At 35.4% G+C, this 19703-nt stretch overlaps 1 protein-coding gene across 4 annotated transcripts in view; it reads left to right on the forward strand.

The window, feature by feature from the left end:
* Positions 1–19703, forward strand: part of LOC113074853 (calcium/calmodulin-dependent protein kinase kinase 1-like) — a 72660-nt gene that overhangs the window by 1057 nt on the left and 51900 nt on the right. The window contains exon 1 of one of the 4 annotated variants that reach the window (XM_026247593.1): positions 6321–7058. The exons of 2 other annotated variants lie outside the window; for them this stretch is intronic. The gene's annotated coding sequence lies outside the window, so the exon portion shown is untranslated. Of the gene's footprint in view, positions 1–6320; positions 7059–10296; positions 11277–19703 lie in introns of those variants that run through there. One more of the 4 variants, XM_026247588.1, reaches the window with a different exon arrangement.

Consider the following 19703-nt stretch of genomic DNA (forward strand, 5'->3'; position numbering starts at 1 on the left):
GATATGGAGTTATGTTTTTATAGCTTTTATTTTTAACACTGCATCTGTTACGATGTGATGACGTTAGTAAACAAATAGCTGTTGGCATTTAACAGTGAGATTATTTGAATGTAATTTAAATACATCATTTTGTGACGACTAGACAACTGACCCTTTCTTTACCATGAATTACGTAGCATGTTTTAGTAATAAAAAAAAATGTACCTTTTTTAAATGCAAGATAACCAATACCAAGAGTTAACGATGCAACATCTCCCGGTTATCATTGGGGAAACAAATCACGGTTATACTGTAGCCTAATCACTCATTGATTTCTATGGGGAGCATGATAGATTTGAGTACTTGAGTAAAAGTTTTTGCACTTCAGATCTTTACCCTTTTTTTAAACTTAAGCCAACTGAATAAAACAAGGCAATCAATACAAGCAATTCAACAAGAAGATGTGAAGGGATATCTGCAGCTGGTTTTATTCCAGTAAATAATTGAGTCTGAATGCTCTCTCTCACACTAAACTGATGGTTGTGTTTTTGAGTTACTGTAGCTGCTCTAAACTGGGTGTTAGCTGGTTATTAGCTTATCTGAACTAGTAGACCATACTTTTTATTTATTTACATATCATCTATTTACTGATGGGGCAGTTTAAAATGTTCTCTCATCTGTTTTTTTAACACCTGTCCCATCCCTGCCTGCCCAAATAAAGACATGTTCAAAGCCCATCTAAAACCAGCCTGCTGAACCTGCTCTGACCAGGCTTGAAGACCAGCTAAGACCGCCCAACCAGTTTAGGCTGGTTTTAGTAGGGTTTTTTTTTTTTTCAGATATCAGTTCGTTTTTTTTTTTTTTTTTTTTTTTCACAATTCCCACCATTTATAATTCATAATTGGTCTGATTTTTAAAAAAATCAGAAAACCATTACATGTCATGATAAAACCACAAATGTTTCGTTCGTTGTTTGGAATTGATGTTTTGGTTGGCTTTATGTCACTAGTACTGTATATAAGGAGTTATATCACAAAATACTACTGATTTCAACACAGACTTTAGGTAATAGAAGATGATTTAGAGTTTGTCTGAATTTCTGAATCCCTCAGCAGCATGTTATTTGGGGTTATATTACTGGGATACATTACATAGCACTGACCTGTGGGACTGGTTCTGTAACACACACCAGATTGCTTTTCCTTCTGCGTCTGTAAATCTAATCCTCAATGACTGGATTGATTCTACTGTGCTTGAAGGATTTCTCAGTATCCCCAGCTAGACAGGAATGCCATGAAACGGTCCGGCCTGAGGAATAGAACAATGTGGTTAAATTCAGCTATCCTGAACTGGTCTTACTGGGCAGCTCCGTGCCTATACTGAGTGTGGAGTACAACAGGCATTTCTTATCTGCTTTAATTGCCAATTAGATGGCTGTTCTCCAAATGGAAGCTACTAGACCGAGAATTGATCATTTTTAGTGCACCGTCGCCAGCACAGTCGCAGGGGCCGCTGAGAGCTGGATGTGAGAGAATAATTCAGAGGTTATATTGGCGGCACTTCAGCAGTCCTCAGTCTTTCCTGGTGAGTGTGAGAGAAGATTCTCTGTGTGAGTGTGTTAAACTGATAATGTGCAATCAGCCGTTATTAAGATGCAAGCAAGATTCAGACTGCTCTGTCAGTCATTATGTTGCTGAATATATGCTGACCACAGACAGAGGAATTGAGCTGGAAGTGCAGACGGTTGTGATAGTCTCTTTGTGAAAATTAGAAAGGAATCTTCTGTTTCAGAACAGTGTCTTGCAGACGACTATATAAATATTAATTTGACGCTGTAAAAATGAGAACAAAAAATGTTTTGTGCTTCCATTTTGTTTAATCAGAACTGCACATCATCTTTTACAAGTCAGACAGTTCTGTTTATAAGATTATTAGATATGAAAAGCATTTTTTAATTAGTTTATGATTGCTTTGAGTGAATGCTGACTCCCATCTGACTGATACATTATCATAGTGACGATGTAAAACTGCATGTGCAACCCTTTCTACTTCCCGGATGTGACACTGTTATCATGTCAATGACACTTTATTGTGACATCTTGTCCTAAGAGCTTTTCTAAACCAGTTAACTCGATGCAAACTGTTAAATTGCTGAACTGAAGGATAGCTGAAAACAAAAAAAGAAATGTTTCATTTGAGTATTTTAGCTTCTGTGATAAGCAATTTAAAATACGTTAATTGATATGTTTTCATTATTAAGAATTAATTGATTTGTAATGCAGTTCTCTGTGATTCTGCATTGGTAATGAATCTCACTTGACAACGTATGTCCATCTGAAAAAAGATTTTTAACAAGAAAAAAATGTAGGGCGTGACTTGATTTTATCCATCAGGGATGAAGTGGATTGCAAAGAGTGGGCGTTACGTACTAGAATGTTACCAGACCTAAATGGTTTTCTAAAACAATGTCTAAATTGCTGTTATTGATTAACTTTATCTAACTGCCAACTTCAGGGATGTCGATGTAAAAGGGTTTGTACGGTTTTAATAATTGACTTTTAATCTTTAAAGTCGGCATGATACTGATCTTACCGTGAGTGATTTATTTATTAATTTATTTGAGTTCATTACTTTTAATTGAAATGGCATAACTTTATCTTCTGGTGAAATATAGCATTCTCTCTGGTTTCTTAATTTCGACTGTTTCCTTCCAGTCAACAATCAATGGACTGGTAAATCATGCAAAGAAGTCAAATTCTATATATATATATATATATTTACTTTAGAGGAAAACAACATTAACAGCAATGTATTTCCAGCAATGTTTCTTCCTTTTTGTTGTTTGAAGACCTGTCTCATTGCAGCCATGTCACCTCTGCTTTGGGTAAAGTCTGATTCAGCAATAGAAGACACTGGAGAATACAGTGCTGTAGCGTAGCACTCCTCCTCCTCTGTGCATACACACACACGCACACACACATCTCACCTCTAGTTCCTCTCCTCCGCTCGTGCAGCGTGAGTGAGGGAAGCCACAGTGTTTACTACCGTCAGAGACCTGAGATAATCAGAGAGAAAGAGAGAGAGGGCGAGGCGGGGACACAAACAGAGAGTTGATGAGGACCTCTGTTGTGTTCCTGTCCCACATTTCTGAGAGCGGGAGCAGAGCAGCGGATTGTAGCGATGTGTCCTGTCAATCTCAGGAGAAACAGAGAAAAAAAATCCTTGATATTAAGTGTTGTTATAGGACATTCTGAGACATTATTACAAATCCAAATAAACATTGAAATGATCTTGGTAAAACTTAATAGTTAGATTAGCATTTATTATTATTTTTGTTAACGTCATTTTCTATACTAATATACATTTGATAATGTATAATGAAAGAACGTGAATTAACAATAGTATATTTCATAATTAACAATAACCTGGATTTATAATTGCTGTAATTACTGTAATACTATAAGGGTTCATTTGTTAACATAATGCCAATTACATTATGAACTAAAAATGAAAAATACTCCTAAAGCATTTTTTAATCTTAGTAAAGGTTAAATTGACCATTTACTAGTTATCTGGAAAATATTTGTTAATATTATTTGGTGAACCTGAGCTAACGAAAAATCAATCACATTTGTATATTTTTGCTGTCAAAATTAGTGAGTGATTTTTTCAGTTTAAAAGCATTAAAAATATTTCACATAATTAACATAGGGGCGGAGCTAGGGTTGGCCAGCCCACTCTCAACTGCTGCTTCTGTCTTTTTTTTATTAGAGACTTAAAGATCTGAAGCGTGTCAAAAAAGGTAAAGACTATCAGATATGAAAAGCATTCATTTCTAATTTTTGTAGATTGCATGTGAAATGATTGCAGTATAAAAGTATATTTGTAAAATGTAATGTTAGGTGCAATTAATCGTGATTAATTTCAGAAAAAAAATTGATAATTTTTTTTAATCGACTGACAGCAGTATTGTATTTTTAATAACCAAAATTAACAAACATTAGTTAATACTCGTAACAAATGTAATAAGAAACTAAAGTTAAACAATGTTGAAAATTGTTACCATAATTGCTGTTCAATTTTTTTTGTTGATTTATATGACTAATAATGCATTAACTAATGTTAACAAGCTGAACCTTGAAGTGTTCGTTTTTTCTTATTAATTTAATTCGTTAGTCTCAATGTTTAATATGTAGAGCCATATGAAAATTAATAAAGACCTTGCATAATGCAACAGGACGCCTGTTTGACTTAATCAAATTTTAATGGTCAGTATGCCAGTGATAGGCCATTTGTTTTGCTTGATTTTGCTGTTTAGACTTGAGCACTGCACATTCATTTCTAGAGAGATTTTATTCTGAACTGCAGTGAACTAGAACAAAGCTTGCGATCAACTCTGTGGTATTTTGTATTATAAAAGAGGTGTGTGAGTGAGATTGTGCATGTACTGAAGCATACGGAAAGTCTTTTATTCCGGCCCCTTGTCATCTTCCGTTGAAAGCCGAGATTACAGTGCATTTGTGAGGTGAATTAGTCTGCTTACAGACTCCACATCACGCATCCTTTGTAATCCTTGATAGCTCAGGCTTTGTGATCTCTCTGTGTATTGAGATAAAGACAGGGGCCTTTTGTCATCAGTGCATCAGAACTGCAGTCTATTGACCATGACATGCTGGAGTCTTCAGCAGTCATTCCACTATGAGTCCACCTGGATTTATGTGTGGCTTTCTGTCGTTGTCACCATACTTAAAAAATGCACAGCGTAATTTCCTTTTGTTCAATGAAATATCCTGAAAAGTGTAGAAATTAAATAATGGAATGCCGTATTTAGAATTATAAAATACATATTTAAAAAAAAATGAATCATGTTCTAGCCTTATTGGTCAGTTCCCGTGTTATTAAATACAATAAACTGCAGAAAAAACAGATGTTATCTGTGTGGCGACTTAAATAACACATTTTTATATAATTATTGCATCGTGATCGTATTATGCAAGATTCTTTTCTAGTGCCAGGTATTTGATATTTAATTGTCCAATATTTTGACCCAGTTTAAGATTTAGACAGCTTTTGCTGTTATCTAGCACTAATTTAAAGTCAATTTAAAGTCGTTTAAAGTTAAAAGATTTAACTCTTTACGATGTGCCTTTTTCTTCTTGTACTGTTAATTGTTATGTCACTTTGAAATGTGCAGTTAACTGTCTTGTACTGTATAATAACCAATTAATCATTCAGATCCATTGGTTGTGAGTCTCTGAGCTTGATTCTGATAGTTATAACTTGGTATACTTTTTTCTCTCTTTTTTTTTGTCTTTTGTATTTGAAATTTTCGTGTTATGATACATAAATTCACCTGTAACATTCAAACTGTTTATTTATGCATGTATGTATATAGAAAATAGATTATTGGCATCATTCATTAGTGATGTGTTGAAATGAAATTCTGGGCCAAAACCGAAACTTAAATTTTCAAGATGCACTTGGCCAAAAACTGACACTAAAAAATAAATTTTATAAATCAATAAATCAGATGTATTTAATAATCAACACACTCGATAAAAACTGAGTTTTTGCAAAACATGTAAATTGCACACAAGGAAGTTTTGCAACTCTTAATAACAGAATTGTTTCTACTGTTTGTTTGTTTTTTCAAATATAATTATTTAAATTCTGGCTGTAATAATAACTTGTTTTCATGACAGATTTATTCAAACATACATTAAATAATGAAGAGGTTAATTAAAAATATGACAACAGGTTAAGTAAGGAATCTAGGGAATGTGTAATATAGTGCTCTTAGCAGAATACTCCTTTCTAGAGTAATTCTTTTGTGGTTGACTATCAAGTTTGTGGAGATTGAATGAATTTCCTGAGGTGAATGTAATATTACATGACACATTGTTTACAGGCTGTTTCATTGACATCATAAACAAGCTGTTTATTGTTTGTATTATGATAATGTTCGAAAGACTTTTCATATCAAAAGTAAAAAAGCAAGTTTATTGCAAATATTGAATGGTGGGTGCGCTACAAATAATGTTTAGTGACGTTCATGCATCAACAGAAAACAGCAAAAACTGAAAGATATTTTTCATATTATAAAAGAACTGAGATGGCCTTGTGTGCTTAGTCAGTCTTTATGCTGTCACGATGACACTGTGATTCTTCCGCAGCCTCGGAATAAAACGGTATAAAATCTCAGAAGTTGAACCTTGGGAATAATAACATGTATTAATTATTCAATAATATTATCAAAACGAATAAGAATGCTGTAGAAATGTGAAACATGGACTTTTTACATTTTGATTCATTTAAATAATATTGAAACATTAAACTTTTTTTCATCTTGAAATTAAATTCAACGTTCACTCCAGTTGTTGTGCTGATAATATAGTTTGTAATTTTATATCATTTGTAAAAGGTGAAGCAGTTTTTACTAGTGGTCTCGGACTTTTGAACCCCATATGAATGAATTTGAACAGCAGATCTCTTTCTCTGTTTAGTCCTCCTTGCTCATTAAGGTTTTATTTAGCTTCATATTAAGAGGAAAACATGGCTGACTTTTTCTCTTTGTCTGAAAGCTTTCTAAAAGGCTTCACTCTGCTTCTTGAGTATTTCGTGTCAGAAAGCACAGGTGGGGAAGAAACTCAAGCCTCTCTGTTGGAGCTGCTAAATGACATGGCCAGATGAAACGGCAAAACGTCGTTACTTTAGTGCTCTGTACTCCAAACTATTAGAGCGGTCAGTGTTCAATGACTTTCATATTAGCCTTCAGATTAAATGTTCTAAAATAGCCTTGGTCGTCTCAGCGTGTGTACACAGGCCAGGCCTCACCACAGGAATTATGGAAAGGGATATGTTTTCACCAACCAATTAATCACATCTCTAGAGGACAGGGTTTGGAAATAAACAACCCCCAAAGCCCTCAATCTGGAGACTAATTCTTCTCTCACCAGAAGGCATGGAGCTAGTAAACACATTTTGAGGGAAACATTGAGCAAACACTTGCATTGAGGAAAGCTGCAAGCCTGTGATGAATCGTTACTTCTTAAGAAGAAGGAAGGAAGAAGAGCGATTTTGTAAGTGATAAACTATGTTTTTTTGTTTGTTTTTTTGTCCGTGCATCAATGTACATAAACTATGTGGCTGTGGAGCACTGACCTGATTGTCTGTGAAGTGTTGAGTTGGTTACTGTGAGAATACTTAGTGACTCCAACCCACTTGAGTGTTAGAAGAAGAGTGAAGAGATCAAATAGCCTTTATCTCTTTCAAATCAGCAATGACTTGAAAGCTACATATCTTCAGAGCCGTCTGCAGGGAGGCAGAATATAGTTAGAAGGGCCTATTCCCAATCCTTTTATATTCTGAGTGAACTGAATGAGGATGGGTAGAGAATGCAAATGATGACAGAATCTGTAAATGATTTGCATCAACACTGAATGGATGTTGACCGTCCTGTGGAAATGGTCTAATCTTGTTTCTCTTGAAGTGATCATGAACTCCTTTCTGCTTGATGTAAAGAGTTTTGCAGTAGCATCAGGCAGGGATATTCACCAAGCTTTTGAAAGGAAAGGATTGAGTATTTCTATATGATTGTCAAGATAAATAGTTTTTTTTTTTTCATTTGAAGAGCTGAGTTGCTATAATTTGAAGCATCCATTCCACCCAGAAATAATGTTAGTAAGTTCACTATTATGGGTGTTCATGATCCTGAAGAAGTTAGAAGAAGATTGAAAGATCATGGTAGTGCATGATACCTAAAAAAATAAAAATAAAAAAAATAATAGTGTTACCAATCACGTGCAGTGCTGATATTTAATTATTATCATATTTTTTAACTCATTTAAAGAGTCATGAAGTGTTGTGTTTATTGTGGTGGTATATTTTTGAGATTCAGGTAACTTTACAGTGAATGAGTGTATTTGCTCTTTTATGAGCTTGTCATATTCTAGGATAGCAAATGGCATTTACTGACATCCTGCTCGCTTATTTGAAAAACATGACAAATGTTGGCGATGTGTAAAGCAGGTCCAGACAAAATCTATTCTAATATGGTGATTAGAAGCGAGCCATTAAGACAGATTGCGTTCCCATCTGCATGGATTGGCCTGCTTTGGCAGACAGCTGGATCCTGAGAGAGAACACAAGACTGGAGACACTTTTATCAGGAAGCAGCGCTCTCTTTGCAGGGATCATATTCTTATCCAGAAGCTACATTTTATTTACATATATTATGTTTTGTGCTGCCTGTTGAAAAGTGAGTGAGTGCAACACAGATCATGAACTTAATTTCATTGCAGCCAATTTAATTTAAAATAAAAGTAAAATTTACTTAATCCATTTGCATTGAGACTACATGAATTTCCCTAGTCCATAACTGGATAAATGGAAATCCAGATCCAAATTAGCATTTATTTTCAGTTTTCACTTGAAATTATAGTTTATTTTCAGTCATTTTGATATGTGCTTTGGCTATGTTATTTGTTTTTTTATATATATTTCGACTTATTTTAGTTGGTTACCTAGGCAACATTTCTAACTTAACTTTTAGTTAACAAAACACTAACACATTTTGTTAATTTTATTTAGTTCTTTATTATATTAGACCACAGTGAACCTGTAACATTTTCCCTGCATATCTATTCATACAGTATTTCAAAAAATGTAAATAGGAATGTAGGATGTTAGTGTTGCATTACCTGTAGAGCTTTTTTCCTGCATACTGTGCATAGCACATAAAAACCTTCACAATCCTCACAGGACTCATGAATCTGCAAGATGGAATGTAAACAGGCCTGTCTGAACCGGTAGATTACCAATGCAATGGTCCATCCAAAGAGCCATGAATGGGAGTGGAATTCAGACGTCCTTCAAATTATCCACATCCCTTTCAGTCATGTTTTTTTTTTTTTTTTAAATGTATTTAGGTAACCTTAACCCTCATGTAATTCCAAAACTGTTCAGCTTCCTTTTTCATGCAGATTTGACATACAGTACAGTGAAAGTGAGAGTTCAGCATGTTTTATCGTAGCGAAACCACGAAACATTTCAACCTATTCACTCAAAATCGTTGTGTGTGTTGCACGGCTGAAAATGTGAATTGAGTTGATTGTCAAAGTGGAGATGTTAGAGCCGTGTAAAAAGCTGACAGACAGTGCCAGAATCCTGTTCAGAATCAGATGTTCAGGATTGACTGTTCTAACAACAACAAAAAAAAGACTTCCTTTATTCTGAATAGAGTGGGGGAACTATGATGTCAGAATACAGAAGTATAATTTGCCACAGGGTCCTTCGAGATTTTGATATGGGGTTTTATAATGGAGTTTGTCGATTTATGAGTAAAATAAAGCCTGTGGTAAACATAACAATACTTTTACGTTTTGTTCTCTGTTTTTTGTTCAGTCAGTCCATTTCGAGTTGTTTTCCTGCTCCTCTTTTCAAGCCTCCAGTGCTCTTAATTGGATTTGCCCAGGTGAAGGGTGACACAATTAAACACGCAATGGTCAATTTCACAATGTGCTCAAAGAAGCACATCAATTGCTTGCCATCAAACAAGATCTCAAGTTAAATGAAGTCTAGTTTTTGCATCCATATTAGTTATTTTCTAAGCAGAGAGACAAGTCCTGTTTACATTTATGTATCCAAATGCCCAATTCACCTCAAGATTGTTAACATTAGTCAATGCACTATATTAAACTAACAATTAATAAAAATGTTACAGCATTATATTAATTTCTAAATGTACTATCTTTTATATTTCAAGTTTGTGAATAATAACATTATGTGTTAGGTTGAATAATGCAATAAGATTTCTTTGAGAGAAATTAATACTTTTATTCAGCCAGGACAGATTAAGGCCCTGTCCCAAATGGCACCCTAAACCCTCACGGTCTTCCTCTGAGTCAGTGTGGGCTCGGCAGAAGTGCACAGGGGCACTTGCGAGCACCCTTCTGAATGCTAAACTGACGAATGGGACACCCCACGGTCTCATGAACTTAACGAACACGCATGCAGCGCCCATTGTAAGACCGCAAGTGCATATGAAGTGTTCCATTTAGGACGGGGCCTAAACTGATCCAAATTAACAGTAAAGACTTTCACGTTGTTACTTTTTTTTTTTTTTTTACTTGTTATGAAACTTGTTTTGTTCCACAAAAATATCAAACACTGTTTTTAATATTTGTACATTATTTTTAAACATTCAGGCATTTTTAAACCACAAGAAGTAAGAAGCCTGTTATATATGTAAATCCCACCCTCCAACTGGTCCATGAGAAAAATATTTCAAAAACATAACCGGTCCGTGGTGTAAAAAAGGTTGGAGACCCCAGATCTAAGCATTCAACTACTAAATGCAAATTGAGCCTTGTATATAAAGAGTTACTGAAATATTATATGCAAAACCTACTTCCACCCATGACTTAACCTCACCCACCCACATGATGCATGGAAATGTGATTCAACTGTTCTTGAGTGATAGCTGTCCAAACACAGGTCTGTCAGGCTTTGAGACATTTAAATCCTTTGTGGTCCTCGGAGAATAAATCTCCTCAGTTAAATGTCTGTATTAGATACAGCAGCCAGGCAGCCCAACCAACATGAAGACCCTGCTATTGTTGCATCTTCTGCATTTAACTTTGACATTGCTTCTTTAAATGCCAGACCACAGAGAACATGGGCATTTCTTGTGTCTCAGGAAGTTATGTAAAAGGCGTTACATTAAGCTGCTTGAAGGAGTTTAAATGATGCAGGAAGAGCTATGTATGTTTAAGAACTGTGCTCCTCCTCCTCGTTTTCAGAGGCACACATGTGAGTTGAATAAGGTCCAGAGTCTCTCAGGACAGGCATGAATTTGCAGCATTCATCATTTATGAATTATGAATACCATCGGCTAAATTTAGTGCTGTGTATGCAGCCTCAATATCTCTGGGGCTGTTTCAGTTGGGATGCCCGGGATGGATCCGTTACCCCAACGCGCGGTTAATCTCACATGTGTAGTTGGCAAGCACATCCTGTCAGCTGGTCCTGTGGATCCATAAGCTTGATTTGTTTGAGGGAAATGGGAAAACACCAGTAGCTCCTCCTCTCACGCCCCACCCGCACTGCTTGCCCTGTTTCTGGACAGGCAGTGACCTGTGAAAGGGGTCTTAGTGACGTCTTATGCAGTGCAGGGAGGGGAACATCTTGGAAGACCCATGACATGAATGATGGGTTCCTCTACATCTGGGTCCCCTCCTTCAACCCCATAGGACTGGACCATGCCTCCGTCCCACAGCACAACCCCTCAGCAAGCCAGTGTAAGTAAATGAAATGAGGTGTTTCTACCCCTCTCTCCATCCACTAATCCAAAATTGACTAGCTAGAGGTTAGAAGGGGTTAGCTCGGGATCTGGCAGGGAATGTGCCTGCTGGTATTTTTGTTTTACAGTCTGTTTCGTATGTCTGCTCTCGAAGACAACAGTGATATGTGAGAGTGAGAGGCTGTGTCTACAGTAGCTTCCCTGAGACTGAGAAGATAATCTGTGTTATTCAATTAAAGTGACCTGGATTACAGACTGACACACTCATACCTGACACTAAACACACTTTCTCTCTTTTAGACGTGTATTTTAGATACTCTAGACGGTTTTGTAGGATTAGAAGTATAGTTTGAGATTTGACATTATGACCACAAACTAGAAATACCCTATGCCCTGTTCAGCTGGGTGAAAGTCAGTAAAGTAAGTTTGGTTTTTTTAGAACAAAATGATGTGATCTTAGTCTGTCCATGCAACTTATTTGGCTTTTAGTTTTAAATGGATCCAGATCTCGAGCTTGATTCCCAAGCGTGTGATCTATTTTTACCCCTGACCTCAACTGACACGCTTTCATTTCATTTAACACAGTTCATTTCAGCTTTAATTACACTAATGTACCTGCCAACAAACATGTAAGTAACATTTGAGAAATTTTGAGATTGTACTTTATAGTTTAAGAAAGTTCTTTCACATATATGTCAATCAGAATTTTACTAAAGAAAACATAATAACTTTTTAAGTCGTTTTTTTTTTTAAAGTATATATTGTGAAATGTTAATACAATTTATATAACTGTTTACTATTTTTATACATTTTAGAATGTAATTTGTTCCTGTGATGATATTCCTCCAGTCTTCAGTCTCACATGATCCTTCAGATATCATTCTAATATGACAAAGACAGTTTGTGATAAATGGAAGTCAAAAGAACAGCATTTGTTTGAAAGTAGAAATTTGACACTGTAAAAGTCTTTGCTGTTTTCGTGTTAGTGACACTGTAAATTTCACTGCTAAATCAGAAAATTGTCATGCATTTGGTGCTTAATGGAGATATTGTGTAACTTTTTGAAAAGGAAAAGGAAGAGGTGACTTGCAAACGTGATGAACGTGACGAAGTGATGTTTTGCTGTGTCAGCTATGAAATCAGAAAATTCTGTTTTTGGTATCCGTAGTGAACTCTTCTGTGGACTTTGGCAGATTCTAATGGTGTCTAATGTCTTTAAAACGATTTGGAATCCTTCATGGTTGTCATGGTTGTTAATTATGAATCCAAATGAAGCATTTCAAATGAGTCTGTGAGGAGACCAGATGAGATGCTATGCAGAGATAAAGAGGAGAGTTGAATGTTTGTAGAGTGACTGCAGGGTGGAGAATAAATGTCCGTCGCTTCTTGCCCCATGTGATCTGCACTCACACTAGCACGTGTGTGTGTGTGCTGTTTGAAAATGATCCATCTTAAGGGCTTAATGGCTGCAATATAAAGCTGTTGTTGATTGTAAAGTAGATGCTGAGACAACTTTGTATGATTTTCCCATCATATCTCTTCACTTTCTTGTCAGATTTTAGAAACTGACCTTTAAGATATAATGTGGTTTCTTCTCTGGCAGTGAAAAGCAAATTAATGGCGTCTTCAAAAATGCTGTGCCACTGAGGCAAGACTAAACACAAAAATAGTGAGGTAGTCACTATCAACCACAGACAAATCGACTGAAAAAAGATTGCTGTGACTGTGGCTCGTGTTATGCTTATACTGAGTATGGAAGACAATAAAAAATATACTGATTTAAAAATGAAATTTAATTTATATAAATAAAAAATATAATGACAGTCACATTTTATAATATCTACTCCTCTGCCACAGAGATTTACAGTATTCTATTTAAACTATCTTTATTTATTTGGGCTTTTTCTCTAATTTCTAATAACATGAAATTACTTAATTTCACTCAAATGTTATTGAAAGTTCCTTGTGTTTCAAAGAAAAGAAAAAAAACTATACTTGCACTGAATGAGTTGCAGCAGATTTCTTTCTTCTGCTTTGCATTAGATTGTATAAATAGAATAAATGTTGAAATTAAGTGTTATTTTGTGTATAGGGAGAGATGTGTTAGTGATTAATGCACTGTTATGAAGGGAGTTTCTGTTTTGATGCAGTTTCGATGGGCTGTTAATTAGTGATCGACCGATGTATCGGTTTACCGATATTTTTCCCGATATTTAAGCATTTTTCCATAATCGGGTATCGGTTTTGTAATATCGGATTCGCCGATTTACGGCGCCATCTTGTGGCCGTTTTGAGATTTCCGCCATTGCAGCCCGGGCGTCTGAGGTGATCAGTCAACAACCACTCAGTGCACAGGTAAAGTATATGTTCTACTTGGTTTGCTTTAATTAATCAACTTTATTTAACATAACAGACATGCACAAATGAGATCTGAGACATAAATTCCTGATATAGTTAATTTATGCAGCTTGTTTCTAAACAATTGAGACGAACTCATCGAGTTACGTAGTGTTCGTCATGTCCTGCTCCAATAAAGACGTATCTTTAAATGAATTAAATAAAACAGACATGAATGAGTGCATGTTGAAAATAAAAAAAAATGTTTTTTTTATTCTTTTATTATGTGTTTTATGTTCTGTCGCTGTTATTCTGTTGTACTGCGGAGCTTCTGTCACGAAAACAAATTCCTCGTACGCTATGTGTAAACATACCTGACAATAAAGCTCATTCTGATTCTGATTCTGATTCTGAAAAGCGTTGAATTTAATTCTCTATCTGTTGAATTTGCTCACCATTAGTCTAGAAGAGAAAGTTTGTTCATATTGCTTAGCAACTGACGGATGATCTGGAGGCTTAAGCACGGCCACTGAATGAAACTTTTGACAAGATTATCTTGTTTAAACACCCTAGATTATATTTTAATTTACTACATAACAAATATTTCGCTAATACACATATAAATATAGCCTACCGCTTTGTGGAAATTAATTATTTATTATCTCCATGCGCGATCGCGGTTGATTAAGTTATAATCAAACAGCACTTTGTCAGTTGGCATTTCATGATTAAACATTAGATTAAATTTAGATCATAAAATGCCAACTGACAAGTGCTGTTTAACTTTATATAGTCTCGGGAAAAAAAGTTCGTTCATATTGCTCAGCACCTGGGTTGATGATCAGGAAGCCTCAAGCAATGCCACTGAATGAAACTTTTGACAAGATTATCTTGTTTAAACACACTAGATTATATTATCATTTACTACATAACAATTATTTCGCTAATACACATATACATATACCGCTTTGTGGAAATTAATTATTTATTATCTCCATGCGCGATCGCGGTTGATTAAATTATAGTCAAACAGCACTTTGTCAGTTGGCATTTCATGATCTAACGTTAGATTGAATCTAGATCATAAAATGCCAACTGACAAGTGCTGTTTAATTTTATATAGTCTCGGGATAAAAGTTCGTTCATATTGCTCAGCACCTGACTGGGTTGATGATCAGGAAGCCTCATGCACGGCCACTGCATGAAATTTTTGAAGGAAGCAAGCAGGCTTACAGGGCAGAATGCTGAAAGACTCTGTTTTCTACACTAAAACCTAGTTCTGCTTAACTGGGAGTATTAAGTTACACTACTAAATAGCTATGCACTCCTAAATAGCCCTCCCGCCCCCACCAATATGTTAGAATCATTTTTGTGCTTTATTTTTTTACCCGTTTTTATTTTTTTACCTCATCAAAGCTTTTATTTTAAAACAAAGACACTTGCACTTGCACAGTGCACTTAAATTTTTTGGACTCAGACCCCTCTATTTATTTGTGTATAAATATAAAGTTTTTTTTGTATGCAAGGAAGGAGTGATTGTTATAAATAAAATGTTTTTTTTTCAGCTCATTTGTGTTGTAATAATTGTCAGAAACAGAAGTATAACAGTAAATAAATATCGGATCTGCATATCGGTTATCGGGTACATAAACATGCAAATAATCGGTATCGGTATCGGTTATAAAAAATCAATATCGGTCGATCACTACTGTTAATAGGAGTTATATAATACGAGTTTAAGGGGGTCATATAATGCATATAATTATTTTATTTATTTCTCTTTGGAGTGTAACAAGCTATTGGTGCGTAAAAAAGATCTGTAAAGCTGCAAAGACTAAAGTCTCAAATCAAAAGAGATATTCTTTAGATAAGTCTCTGCCCCGCCTCCCTAAAATGACTTATTCAAACACGCCCCCATGTTTACGTCACTATGTGGAAATATTTGCGTATTGCTGCCCAAATGTTCACGCAAAGGAAGGTGTGGTTTCAGTAACCACAGATAGTGTTGAAGCAGTCATGTCGGGGAGATGCTGTGTGTATCTAGGTGAAAGCAAAAGCACTTTATGTGGCCTTCTGAAAGTAGATGCATTTAGGAATCTTTAAGATTACTTACAACAGAACAGCAAAGCATTTTATGGACGACCATTTCATGAACCTAGGAGAGGAGGTAATTCTGACTTTACAACAATCTGGCATATCTGAATCAGCTTCTGTAAGTATGTTTTGTTATTAGTTTATACATTTGCTACTGACTGTTCAAATGCAGAGTTTTGCGCATGTGTGTGTGATAGAGAGAGAGAGAGACAGGGTCACATGACAGTGGAGTCAGCTGTCTTAACCGTCCGTGGCTTGTGTTCTGCAAACACACATGAGCTTCATCACTGTGTCTGTCATGTGACTCTGTTCCCCATTCAGGCTTGAACTGATGCTAAAACTAAGGACATTATTAACTGTCTTTACATTTATTTTGAAAGATAAAGCTCGCAACAATTAAAAGGGACGTTACCTTTCCGACAAGTGCTTGCGGTGTTCAGCCAATCACAATGCATTGGGTCAGATGGCCAACGACGCGTTTGAGAGAGGCAGGGCATTGAGGACCTACAATAATGTACAGTATTTGAAAAAAAAATTGTTTTTTTTTAACATTAAAGCTTGTCAACATATTCTGTAACAAAATACACAAAATAATGATCTTGACCCCTTTAACATGATGTTTATGCAACCTAATTGAATGAGTTGGTTTAGCCAATAATTCAGTTTGTTTACAATAAACATGATTGTGTAGTGCAAAATTTATGTGTAAAATTCTGCTACCTTATTGGGGTTTACAGTGCAACAGATAGATGGATTAAAAGGTTTATTGACACACTGGCACAGTCATCAACTTCCTGTTGTCACCCTAGCCGGTTCTTTCCTGTTTCTCTGTCCTCACATTGTGTCCGTTCTTAGTGCAGGATTAGCAGTGATTAATGAATCAGTCTGATTACACTACATCAGCAGTGAAGATTAGTCTCTGCTGTCTGTTACTGTATGAATTAAGCTTTCCTCAGTCACTGTACTCTCGATGGGTAGATCACGAGTCTACCATTATAATACATTACTCAGATTACAGTGTTACATACATTAAACATTTTCTCTTATACTCTGATTAACGTGCTGCATTTCCATTGAAATCATGCTTTCTTATTAGTGTAGCTTCGGTATGCATGTTACAGTAAAATGTTTGCTTGCAGCTTGAGTTTACCAGTAGGCTGTGAATGCTATACATTGGTAGATTTTGGCATGCACACACATGCACATGCACAGACACACACATCAGTGCTAGTTAAAGCTGTTAGATCTGGCCATGAGCAGTAATGCTGTCTGTAGGTCAGTGCACATGCCCGGGGCTTCAGACGTTAAAGCTGTTAGCTGGATCTGCCATACTGTGAACTTCACGTATCGTGTCTTGTACTGTAATTCTTAGAATATTCAGCCTCCGCTTAAACGACGTGTTGCTTTTTATTGAAAAAAACATCCATCGATGGGTTAGGTTGTGCATGTATTGGAGTAAATGCACAATGCTTTTCCCGTGCAGTCATTAGGGCTTGTTCACCCAGATCTGCCTTTTTAATTGTATTTTTAAGTTTATTTATTATTTATTTAATTATTTAGCCAAAATGTTATAAATTAATGTGAATAAATAAAATTCAAAAAGATTCAATAAATTGAACAATGGTGACATTAAAGACTCTTATAATTTATTTTAAATAAATGTTGTTCTTTTAAACATTCTAATCCTCAAAGAATCCTGAAAAGAAATGTATTCCACCAAAGTGTTTAAGGTGTTTTCATCATTGATGCTCAAAAGAAATCTCTCTTGAGCTCTAAATCAGCATATTAGAGTGATTTCTGAAGGATCATGTGACTGCTGAAAATTCAGCTTTACCATCACAGGAATACATAACTTTTGTGATTTAATATTTCTTCAAATGTAATTTTAAATTGTAATAGTTCACAATATTTTAGCTTTTGCTGTATATATATATATATATATATATATATATATATATATATATATATATATTTTTCAAATAAATACAGTCTTGTTGAGCGTAAGAGACTAATGTTCAATGTTAATTATGAAAACAGTTATTCATATATTCATATATATTCCGGCCAATATTCATTATAAATATTTAATATTAAGACCAATGACTGAAAAATTACCTCTTAAAGGATTCCTTCTTTGCTGTAAAATACAAATGTAAATGTACTGTGTAAAATCTACATTTACTCGCAGTATTAACAATCAAAATGAATGAATTACTTTTGTGACAAAATCATTTGTTTGCTTTTATTTATATATTCCAACAACACTAAAACAATTTCAGCGCTGAAGTTCTCCGCCTATTATATACTATCTACTGTTCGTGTAGGTTGATCATGTGAGCATGTCTGACTGTGCATAATCAATAAAAGCTATTGTTGTCATTTATAAGTGGCTACTAAATTCACATTTCATGTTCCAGGTGGCCCTTTAAGTAGATGGATAGCAGAAAGGCCCTGGACCATTTGGTGAGGGACGCTGTATTCTTTATGGACTGTAATGTGTTATAAAAGTGTCTAAATAAGTGTCTGGACTCAGACTGTCTCTAAGCGGTTGTCTTTGTTGTACCTGTCTAATATCCAGTAGGGCATCTCTCTTATGTCTCTCTCTGTTGTATAGCTACATTTTCAATTCGTTCTTTCATCTTTGCAGAGTGTACAGTTGAAGTTTCTCTCTGAGAATAGTCTTTTTTTGGCCGTTCATCCTCTCACGCTGGCGTTCTCTGACAGCCTCCTCTGAAATCCCCATCCCACTAGAATGTGTTGGCAGCTCCGTTTTGTTTTCTTGCTGACTTAAATAGGTTTTAATGGCGCTGCTTCATGTTTGGAATTAAGACTCGTGGCTTAAGACAGCAAACCAGAACCACTGGCCCTGTGTCGCATCCTACATTTGCTCTGAAATCCAGGCCTAGTCTACATAATGGGCTTCTCGGAGCTCTCTGCAATCAAAAGACAAACGTTTGTCCACATCATACTTCTGAGAAGAGGGCATTCTGGATTCCTGCTGGAAAGAGGACGGCAATTCTTCTCTTATAGATGGAAATCACTTGAGCTTGTCTGCTGCTGCTGTCTTCTGTTCACTAAGCTTAGAAATGTCTTGAGTTATGCATGTAATAATTGTAATCAGGAAAACTTGGTTAGAATGAGCTTTGGCTTCTGTCTTGTGTGCTGTATCACTGTGCCACTCTCCAGAAACACCTAGAAAATCCACTGAACAGTTGTGAGACTTGCGCAGTTGATATTTTTGCACCAAAAAGTTTTTATTTTTACGTTTTTGAAATGTCTCATGCTCACCAAGGCTGCATTTATTTGAAAAATACAGTAAAAACAATAATATTGTGAAATAATATTTAGGTGTCTGTGCACGATAGATATCTATGTGAATCACGCACCTGATGATATTTACTGCTGATTAGAAAAATGACTTTACTGACGAGATGCGCATTAATCGTCAGCCAATATTTATCGTGCACCCCCTAATATTATTACAATTTCAGGTAAGTGTGTTCTATTGGAATATATTTTTAAATGAAATTTTTCGGCAGCCGTTTCTCCAGACTTACGTCATCCTTCAGAAATCATTCTAATACGCTGAATACTGTTTAATGTTTTTTGCGGGAAAAAAAGTATCGCAGAAGTGAAATCATTTCAAAAGTTCAAAGTATAAAAAAAGTTATAGAAGTTTTAATTTACTGTAAAGAAATTTTTTTTTTCAAATATTTTACAAAATAGTTTTTAAGTTGCTATAAAATTAAAAGGTTTAGCTTGTAAAATACCGTATTCCATTTTGTAATATGACACTTTACAGTTGCCCATTAAAAGTACCATTTCCATGGTAAAGCAATGTCTGATTTCAAATTGATTATTAATTTTGAGATTTTAAGCTTTCAAACATTTACTAAAATATGTGATGGGGAAAAAAGACAAAAAAAAAGTGCTGGGCAGGGCATCACACCAGCAGAATTCATATTATCCATTTTCCATAATAGTTCATAAATGA

This window comes from Carassius auratus, chromosome 5, assembly GCF_003368295.1.
Source record: "Carassius auratus strain Wakin chromosome 5, ASM336829v1, whole genome shotgun sequence".
Lineage (NCBI taxonomy): Eukaryota > Metazoa > Chordata > Actinopteri > Cypriniformes > Cyprinidae > Carassius > Carassius auratus.